Source organism: Desmodus rotundus, chromosome 9 (genome assembly GCF_022682495.2).
Source record: "Desmodus rotundus isolate HL8 chromosome 9, HLdesRot8A.1, whole genome shotgun sequence".
Lineage (NCBI taxonomy): Eukaryota > Metazoa > Chordata > Mammalia > Chiroptera > Phyllostomidae > Desmodus > Desmodus rotundus.
Genome location: NC_071395.1, coordinates 76,102,535 through 76,112,674, shown reverse-complemented (window position 1 = coordinate 76,112,674; position 10,140 = coordinate 76,102,535). Strand labels below are relative to the sequence as shown.

Below are 10,140 nucleotides of genomic sequence, written 5' to 3'. Positions count from 1 at the left end.
AAATACCTGCTAAAACCCTAGGGCTTCACATGGAAAGTATGAATGCTTTCTTCCACTGATTGGAAACAAGATAAAGGGAAACATCAATTTGTTGTCCCACTTACTCATGCATTTATTGGTTGATTCTTGTATGTGCACTAATGGGAATGACAGTGGAGGGGGTTGAACCTGCAACCTTGGCTTGTTGGGATGATGCTCAAACCAACTGAGATACCCAGCCAGAGATACTCTAATCACTTTTACTCAACATAGTGCTGGAAGTGCAACAGGCAAGAAAAAGAAAGAAAAGCCATATAGACTATAAAAGAAAAAATAAAAATGTCCCTATTTCAGATGACATGATTGTCTACACTGAAAATCCCAAGGACTTTCCAAAAAACTATCCTGGAATCAATCAGTGACTTTAGCAAAATTGCAGGATATAAAATAAACATACAAAAATGAGTTGCATTTCTATACATAAGTAATGAAAAAAACATGTGGTCACCAATGTTAAAAATACAATTCATTTCTAGTCACTCAAAAAAACCAGAAAATACTTAGGTATAAATTTAACAAAATGTGTATAGAACCTTAATATACTGAAATCTACAAACTTCTGTTGGAGAAAAGATCTAAAGAAAAGGAGAGACATATGGGGTTCATTAACTGGAAGTCTCAATATAGTAAAGATGTCAATTTGATGTACAGGCTTATTGCAACTAGTATTAAAATCCCACCAAGGTTTTTTTTTTGTAGATATAGACAAGATTTTTTTGGCAATTTATATGGGAAGGCAAAGGAATTAGAAGAGCTAAATCAATGTTAAAAAAGTAGATAAAGGTAGGAGGAATCACTCCTTTTCAATGTTAAGTTTTATCATATAACTACAAGAATCAAGACTGTAGTATTGATGCATTGAAGAGAAGGGACTGGGGTGGGAGAGAAGTAGGTGTGACTGGCTATGAAAGGGCACTAGGAGGGATCCTGTTGATGGAAATGTTTTGTATGTTAGTTGTGTCATTGTCAATATCTCAGTTTGGATATGGTACTATAGTTTTTTTAAAGATTTTACTTATTAATTTTTTTAGAGAGGGGGAAGAGAGGGAGAAAGAGAGGGAGAGAAACATCAATGTGTGTTTGCATCTCATGAGGGTACCACCTGGTCCACAATCCAGACACGTGCCCTGACTAGGAATCGAACCGGCAACCCTTTGGTTCAAAGGCTGGCACTCAATCCACTGAGCCACCCCGGCTGGGCCGGGGAGGCTAAGGTACTATAGTTTTTTTTTAAGATGTTACTATTGGGGTAGAGTGTAAGGATATAAAGAATCTATTATTTCTCACAATCAACTGTATGTCAATCTACAATTATCTCAAAATAAAAAGTTCAACTCAAAAATAAAAAAAGATTGTCCCATCCAAAATACCTATAGTGGCCCTGTGAAAAACACAAGTACAGTGAGCTATTTGGCAACCTTTAAAAGATTCTGCTTTTGAAGATCATTTAGTGGCATGGGAAAATGTTGACTTTTAACCTTCAGTTAAAAGCTGTTAAGATTCAAAACTGCATTTAAACTAAGATCCTGATTTTGTAAAAATAATTATTTATATATAAGCCAAAAATTGAAAGGACGTATATAATTTTTTCCACTGTGGTTATATCTGAGTTATGGAATTAATTGGGATTTTCACTTTTTATTATGTTCTGCATTTTCCAAATTTTTTGCTGTGGTATAAATCATCAATATATGAAACGAATATGTAGTGAGAAGGAAGAAGCAGTCTTACAGATAAGCAGGCTGTGGGTTGTGAGGTAGACGGGCCTTCTGTTTCAAATTATTTCCCATCTCAGCTGTCAATGCTCCCACTAACCTGTTTTCAGTCCTAGTAAATTCACGTGTTTAAAACAAGGCCCAAATTTATGAGGAAGATATTTGGAACAAAATTTTCCATATTTTAAGAATATATGTATGTATCAAAGGTGATTTGGGGGAAATAATATTATTTTGTTTAAGTACTATATACTGAAATCCAGGAGGAAATTATAAATTCTAAGTATGCAGCCATCACTGACTCACTTTTAAAAAAGTATGGAGTTAGTGTTCCAATTTCTTTACATGAAGAAATGAACCTGGTATTTGTGAAAGCTGTCAAAGAGGTACAGTGAGATGATAGCAGTTTTCTCCTATAGGTGTAATAGGGTGGAGGGAGTGTCAGTTGTGCCCCCGGGCTGCTGCTTCAAACAGGGAAGCTCTGTTTATGTTTGCTTGCTTTTCTAAGTTATGTGTGGGCATTCTGTACAATATTTTGTTTGGAAAAAATAAGCTTTGGAGAAAAAGGAAGTCTGAAAACCATGATTTAGGGTATGTCTTGATATAACTTAGCATTAGTGGTTTTCTGGACCATCATTTGGAGATCTGGAATTCAGTCCTTCCTTTCTCTGAGCAGTCAATGCTGGAAGGAGGGACAGTAGAATTAGCAACTGGGAGGGGATAAGAGTATGTTATTGAAGGGAGTAAGGAAAGTTCTCTTTGGAAGACGAAGGTTATTAGTTTATGGTGTCACACAAAACAATATAAGCAGTTCTACTGCATACAGGACAGACTAGCTTCAAGATATTCAAATCCAGTCCAGATGATCTTCCTAGGCTTAGAGCCCAAACATTTCTCCCTTCACCTCTCCACAACCCTCCATCTACCTCCACTCCTCTTTCACATACAAATACTCCTTTTTAGCTGTGCTGGAACCATTTTTTGTTCCCAGAACTTGCCTTCCACATTTTTAACTCCATACATTTGCTCAAACCATTCTTTCTACCTGCATTGCCTTTCCCTCCAACCTGTACTATCCAGTCCAGTAGCTGCTAGCCACAAGGGCTATTAAGTACTTGAAATGTGGCTACCGTGGATTCAGATATGCTATAAGTATAAAATATGTATACATTGGATTTCAAAGAGTATGAAAAAAGATTAAAAAATAAGTTTATCTTTTTAAAATGTGACTACCACAAAATTTCAAATTGTAGTACATTCCTGTTTCATAATATATGTCGATTGGACAGTGCTGCTGTAGATCCAGGAAGTTTTACTGTTATGTATTGACTTTAAGTTGACTCAGCAGTTGTGAATCCAAGTGTTTTAAACAGAAATATACTAACTTCAGTGAATTTTTAGGGAAAGATGTATTTATTAGCAGAATTAAACCACTTCTACTGTTTTTATTTTCTTTTTGATTTTAATTAAATTATCTTCATGGGAATTGTTTTTTCCTCTAATAATTTTACAAAGGGCATTTGACATGTTTATCAGGGGGTTTTGTTTTTGTTTTTCACTTTAGTCCCTTTTTTGTGGTTTCTGTTACTGTGAGTACCCTTTTGTGATCATGATCTTGACTACATGCAATTTTCCTGGGTCAAGTTTTGTAGGTCAAACATTCACTGTGTGAAGTTTCAACCATTGCCACTTATATACAGTACAAATCATTTCTACTAGTAATATTCACTTTAATTGGGTAAAAGACCAGTTGTCCTATTAATTTTTAAACAATAAGAAAATTGTGGGCAAATCTCAAATAAACCAGATAGTTCTATTATCCAAGATTGCTTAATTGTATTGCTTGTCCAATTTCCCCCTAACTTACTGTCACTCAATGTCTTTGCCCAGAGGCAAAGATCTGGGTCAAAATATCCTTTTTTTATATATATTTATTGATTATGCTATTACAGTTGTCCCATTTCCGCCCCTTCATTCAACTCCGTCCTGCCCACCCCCTCCCTCCCACATTCCCCCCCTATAGTTCATGTCCATGGGTCATACTTATAAGTTCTTTGGCTTCTACATTTCCTACACTATTCTTACCCTCCCCCTGTCTATTTTCCACCTATCATTTATGCTATTTATTCTCTGTGCCTTTTCCCCCTCTCTCTCCCCTCCCAATCCCCTATTGATAACCCTCCATGTGATTTCCATTTCTGTGGTTCTGTTTCTGTTCTAGTTGTTTGCTTAGTTTTCTTTTGTTTTGGTTTTAGGTGTGGTTGTTAATAACTGTGAGTTTGCTGTCATTTTTACTGTTCATATTTTTTATCTTCTTTTTCTTAGATAAGTTCCTTTAACATTTCATATAATAATGGCTTGGTGATGATGAACTCCTTTAACTTGACCTTATCTGAGAAGCACTTTATCTTCCCTTCCATTCTAAATGATAGCTTTGCTGCATACAGTAATGTTGGATGTAGGCCCTTGCCTTTCATGACTTGGAATACTTCTTTCCAGCCCCTTCTTGCCTGGAAGGTCTCTTTTGAGAAATCAGCTGACAGTCTTATGGGAACCCCTTTGTAGGTAAATGTGTCCTTTTCTCTTGCTGCTTCTAAGATTCTCTCCTCTTTAATCTTGGGGAATGTAATTATGATGTGCCTTGGTGTGTTCCTCCTTGGGTCTAGCTTCTTTGGGACTCTCTGAGCTTCCTGGACTTCCTGGAAGTCTATTTCCTTTGCCAGATGAGGAAAGTTCTCCTTCATTATTTGTTCAAATAAGTTTTCAATTTTTTGTTCTTCCTCTTCTCCTTCTGGCACCCCTATAATTCAGATGTTGGAACGTTTCAAGATGTCTGGAGGTTCCTAAGCCTCTCCTCATTTTTCCGAATTCTTGGTTTTTCATTCTTTTCTGGTTGGATGTTTCTTTCTTCCTTCTGGTCCACACCATTGATTTGAGTCCCAGTTTCCTTCGCATCACTATTGGTTCCCTGTAAATTTTCCTGTGTTTCTCTTAGCATAGGCTTCATTTTTTCATCTAGTTTTCAAACAAATTCAACCAATTCTGTGAGCGTCTTAATAACCAGTGTATTGAACTGTGCATCCGATAGGTTGGCTATCTCTTCCTCGCTTAGTTGTATTTTTTCTGGAGCTTTGAAGTGTTTGGGCCATTTTTTTTTTTTTTTTTTTGTCTTGGCGCGTGTTACTTAAAGGGGCGGAGCCTTAGGTGTTCCCGGGCAGGGCGGGGTAACGCTGGTCGCTGCGCTGTGACGCTGTACGTGGGGGAGGGGCCGAGAGGGAGCAATGTTGCCCGCTCCACTCTCCACCGGATTTTGTCGCTCCCTCCGCTACCCACAATCAAATTGGGCCCCTCTGGTGCTGGTTCCCGAGTGGGTGGGCTTGTGCACACTCTAGGCCCCTGTGGGTCTCTCCAGCGACCTCTCCTGTGAGGCTGGGAGTCTCTCCTGCTGCCACCCCAACCCCCACGGGCGTTTTCAATCAGAGGTCTGAGGCTTTGTTTCCCCGGGCTGGAGCCATGGGTTAAGCAGTCTGCTTCGCTCCCCACTGTTCATCCCGGTTTATCTTTGCACGAGTGTAGGGCCGCTCTGCCTGCCCCATTCTCCGCCACTCTGAGTCCGGCCCTCTCGGTTTATCTGTGCGCGAATGTGGGGTTGCAGGGTCTGCTACTGGTCTGACTGCCTGCCCCGTTGGTCCCACACTGCCAGTCTCAGTCCCGCCATGGCAACTCGAGTCCTCTCTGCCCTGGCTGCCCATCTCCGCCCCTCCTACTGGTCTGGATGAATGTTTATTTTTTATTTCCTTGGTGTCGGACTTCCTTGCCGTTCGATTTTCTGTCAGTTCTGGTTGTGCAAGGAGGCGCAGTGTGTCTACCTATGCCACCATCTTGGTTCGACTTCCCAAAATATCCTTAAGAAATTATTGTTATTCTTTTAGGTGTAATTATGGTATTGTGATTGTTTTTAAAACTTTTTTTAAAGAGAGATACATACAAAGCTATTAATGAGTGAAATAATGTGCTATGTGGCACACCCTTCAAAATAATGAGAGGGAAATGAGTGGGAATATAGGTGAAACAAGATTAGCCATGAGTTTATAACTGTGAAACCTGATGGTGGGCATATGAGACTTTATTATATCATTCTGTCTACTTTTATATATATTTGAAATTTCCCATATTAAAAAGGTAAAATAATAGAATTGTTATCTGTTAAAAGTCCTTAAGATCAAAGTCAGGGGTCAAAATGTGCTTTTTTTTTTTTTTTGTCCTTACCTTTATCCACGACTGCAAAAATTAAATCCAAACTCCCTGCTATGTTCTCAAGGCCCTGCATTATCTGATTCCTACCTGTCTCTCTGATCTTGTCTCCTGCTACATTTTTCTCTGCTGGGGTTTTCAGGAAGTGGAATATGAATGGTGTCCCTAGACCAGTGCAGTCAAGAGGTCTTCTTCCTCACCATCATTTCACTCCATCTGCCTGGACATTCTTTCATTTCCTGCCTTTGTACTTGTTTCTTAATCTGGAATCCCTTGGCTACTCAAGTCTCAGCTTAAATGTCACTCCTCAGAAATGTCTTCTCTTACCACACTCACTAGGGCAGTCCCTTGTTTTTCTCCACCTCATTACTGTATTGCCTTTACAGCTTTGTCACCTTTTTTTGCCTATCTTCTGCCAGAATATAAACCCCATGAGCTCAGGGATTCTATCTGTTTTGTTCACTAGCACCTAGCACAGGGTCTGGTATATAGAAGGTATTCAATAAATATTTGTTGAATGAATTAATTAAAACTCTAGCCATTTTTAAAGGTCTGCTTTAAATCACTTCCTTCATAAAATCTTCTTTAAGTCCTCTAAATGAGAATTAATGTTTTACTCTACTAGGTGTACAGACACAAAAGGGAAGAAAGTTTGTCTGACCCCTTCACCTGTTCTGCTGTGGTGAAACCCAGAATGCATTTGATACATCTTTTTTGTATTGTTTAAGTTAGCACTTTAAAATTATTTTTCTATATATATTTTAAAGGTTTTAGATTACAAAGTGCTGGTTCTAAATACTACTTCTATGTCCAGCTGAGAGTTTCAATTTTTTAATAGCCTTTAATTTACTTCTATGGCTTCCCAATGCCCATGACACATGTGGATGTCATGATGCTGAGATGAAGAATGACTGGTTTAGTTGGACTTGCCCTCATTGACATGTCCGTGCTTTGGGGAAACGCAGGCACACAAATTGAGCTAACATCTCCTGGAGCGACTCTGTTACCAGTTGGGTCATGGTTCTCTTGCAAATGATACATGTAACTTGTAGGCCTAAAAGCGACCTTCTCACCATTTGCAAATTTCTATCAAATATACACACAGAGCAATGGGTTTGTCTATAAACAGAGGACAGTTTAATTCCCAAAATAATATTTTAACATTTGTGCTCATTGTAAAGAGATTTTTGCTCTGGAGCTACTTTTAGAAGACATTTTGTCCTCTCCCCAATAGCAATATTTTTAGAGTGTTTCTTCCAATTTGCTTATTTGCAGAATTGTTTACAGTAACATTCATTTTACGACAGCAATTGAAACAAATGTTTCCATTTTGAAAATGTCTGCTGGAAAAATAAAGATCTGCAATTCAGATGAATGGGAAGATTGTTAGATTGTTGTAAGTAAAATGGATGTTTATACTTAATTTTTTTTAGAAACATCACCCCAAATATTCATTATTAAATGCTTCCTGGATGGATGTAGTAGGTTCTGTGTAAGGCCTTATGAATTATGATTGACAGTATAGATGTCCTAATTTTCCATTCTCAATAGACAAGTGTTGATTAAGATGGATCTATCACGTTAGCAACTGAAAAGTGCTTGCACAGAACCAGAGCGCATTGCTCCATATCAGATTAAACACGTGACAGTTTTATTTCTGTTCAGAAAAATTATTATCGAGGAAGAAAGTTTTCATACATTCCTCCCAACTGAGTCTACTGGGTTTTGTTTTTTTTTTGAAGGATTGCTATAGAAATATAAACTGATCTCAACTTAGTACCTAATTACATAATAACATATTTTAAAATATTCTAAATACATGAGTCTATGAGCTCAAGGTTCATAGGGGTTAGTGTTACCTACTTGTATTAAATCAGTGTTTATCAATGTGATTCTGATTCCTTTCTGGGCAATTTTGTTGGCTTTTAGAACATTTGTTTTAAAAAATAAAGAACTGATTTACTCAGCTGATTACATATTAAGTAGTGTGATATCAGGCAATAATAAATATTTTAAAAGGCAGAAATGAACCGAAGGTAGATTCTTAGAACAAGAGATGTTAATTTATTTTATGTTTATTGACTGTTACTGGATGAAGCACAGACCAAACCTGTGCCTCATCTTGTTCTCATCTAACTAGAGAATGCCGTAACTGTAAACTTGGAAAAGACCTTCCAAAGATCATTTGACTTTCTTCTCTGCCTCAACGAGGGAGAAAACCCAACCCTTCTAGGCAATTTGCTCATGTTCCTCTTGAACTCCTCCAGGGATAGACAACCTTTCTTGATAAAAGGAAATTTGTTTTGGTATCAAGCTAAGGTAATAGCTACAGGAGTTACCCATGATTCCCCACTAAGGCAAAATATACTTTACATATGCAACATCCCCTCTCTAATTCTCACAAAAGCCTACAAATTAGTTATTTAAGTCTATTTTATAGAGAAGCCCAGGCCAGAGAGAGTCATTTAGCCAAGGTGTTATTCCTGGTTTAGTGGCTGATCCAGGATTCACACCCAAGTTATCTCTTTCATTAACTGAGCTACTTCTTAAAGGCAGTGTATGTATTTATCTACATAAATGGAAGTAATAAAATAAACGAACGTAACCCTAAACTTATGTTTCAGGAAAACTTTCCTTGGACAATGCAAATTAATGTTGAAGTATTCACACTTGATACCTGTTATTAACAGAATATCCTGTACTGAATGATTCAGGACCTCCAATCTGGCCTCTTTGAAATCGAATGTCTCTGTGTGAATAAATTGGCTACAAATCCCCCAGACTTGTCATCAGTATTTCAACCCATAATTTAGCTACACACACACACACACACACACACACACACAGCGCCTTGTAGGGAAAAAGTTCCAGATCTTTCTTTGGGCTTCAGTTTTTAGACTTCCAGAGTTTCAGATGTGTGTGTGACTAAGAAAAAGAATAGCTGAATCACATTTAAAAGCGAATCCTCCCAATTAAAAATCTATCATAAAAGCGAAGACAATTGCACGTTCCATCAGCCTTTCAACCTCAACAACTCTTCTCAATCGAACGCAACCTACTTCCAACCCCCAACCCCAAACTGGGTAATAAACCCGAAGGCTGGAGGTAGAAGAATCGACAGCTTGGCCCAGGCTCGGCTTTATTCTGAAGCCAATCGGGGCCCCGGAATCCAAGGATGCCCACGGGTCCGGCTGTTGGCCGGGGTGGGGAGCGGGATAACGTCGCATATAGGCAAGAGCTGGGCGGGGAGGCGAACAGAGCCGGAGTTCGTGAGGTGCCAGAACAGTCAAACGAGGGTCTAGGGAAAGGGAATCAAGAGACTATTTCCAAGGTTACCGAAGTGTGCAGCGCGCCAGAAGAAGAGCCTAGTGCGCAAACTCGCTCACCGGCTTTTGGGTACCGCCAAGCCGCGCCGCCCGGCCACTCGCCCGCTAAGCAGAAAACAGCAAGCCTCAAGCCGGGCTCAAGCTGGCGCATGCGCTGCAGCCCCTCCTCCGCTCACGGCCCTCTCCCCTCCCTCTTCTCGACGGGTCTGGGGCGGCGGCGGCGGCGGCGCGGTGACGTCAGGGCGTTGGGGCAGCTCCTGTGACAGACGAAGCCGGAGCGGCGGGGCGGCGGCGGAGTCTGGCGGCCGAGATAGCGAGTGAGCTAGCGAACGAGCAGCGACCCCGGAGTCTAGGGATCAAGAAAGAGGAGGGGAGCGCCCGGGCGCGAGCGAGAGAAACCGCGAGCGCCGGGCTTGGGTTCGAGCCCCGGAACGGCTGAGGAGCCCGTCCGCTCCCCTCCCCTCCCCCTCCCCGGGCCCGGGCCCAGCGCGCCATCCTCCCCCTCCCTCCTTCCCTCCCTCCCTCCTTTCTCCCTTCCCTCTCCCTCTCCCCCTCCCCCGCCGGTGGATGGGAGTGAAGGACGGAAGAGGCCCTGCGGAAGCGGCTGTGCAGCGCTCCGGTAAGGCGACAAGGGTCTACGCCCTTTTCTCTGTTTTCTCCACCGCGCTCGGGCGGCTGCGGGCCGAGCCCGGCGGCCTGACGATGTGGCTGCGCCGGTCCCCTCCCTCCCATTCTCCCCTCCCCCTGCCGCCGCCTCCTTCTTCTTCTCTCCTCGCTCTCAAAATGGCGGCCGCGACGGCCGTTGA

General features: G+C 41.0%; 1 protein-coding gene across 1 annotated transcript in view; it reads left to right on the top strand.

Annotated features, from left to right (window-relative positions):
• The first annotated feature begins 9,572 nt into the window (after positions 1-9,572).
• The window catches only part of PAFAH1B1 (platelet activating factor acetylhydrolase 1b regulatory subunit 1), a 68,378-nt gene continuing 67,810 nt past the window's right edge, over positions 9,573-10,140 (top strand). The window contains exon 1 of the mRNA XM_024565228.4: positions 9,573-9,953. The gene's annotated coding sequence lies outside the window, so the exon portion shown is untranslated. The remainder of the gene's footprint in view (positions 9,954-10,140) is intronic.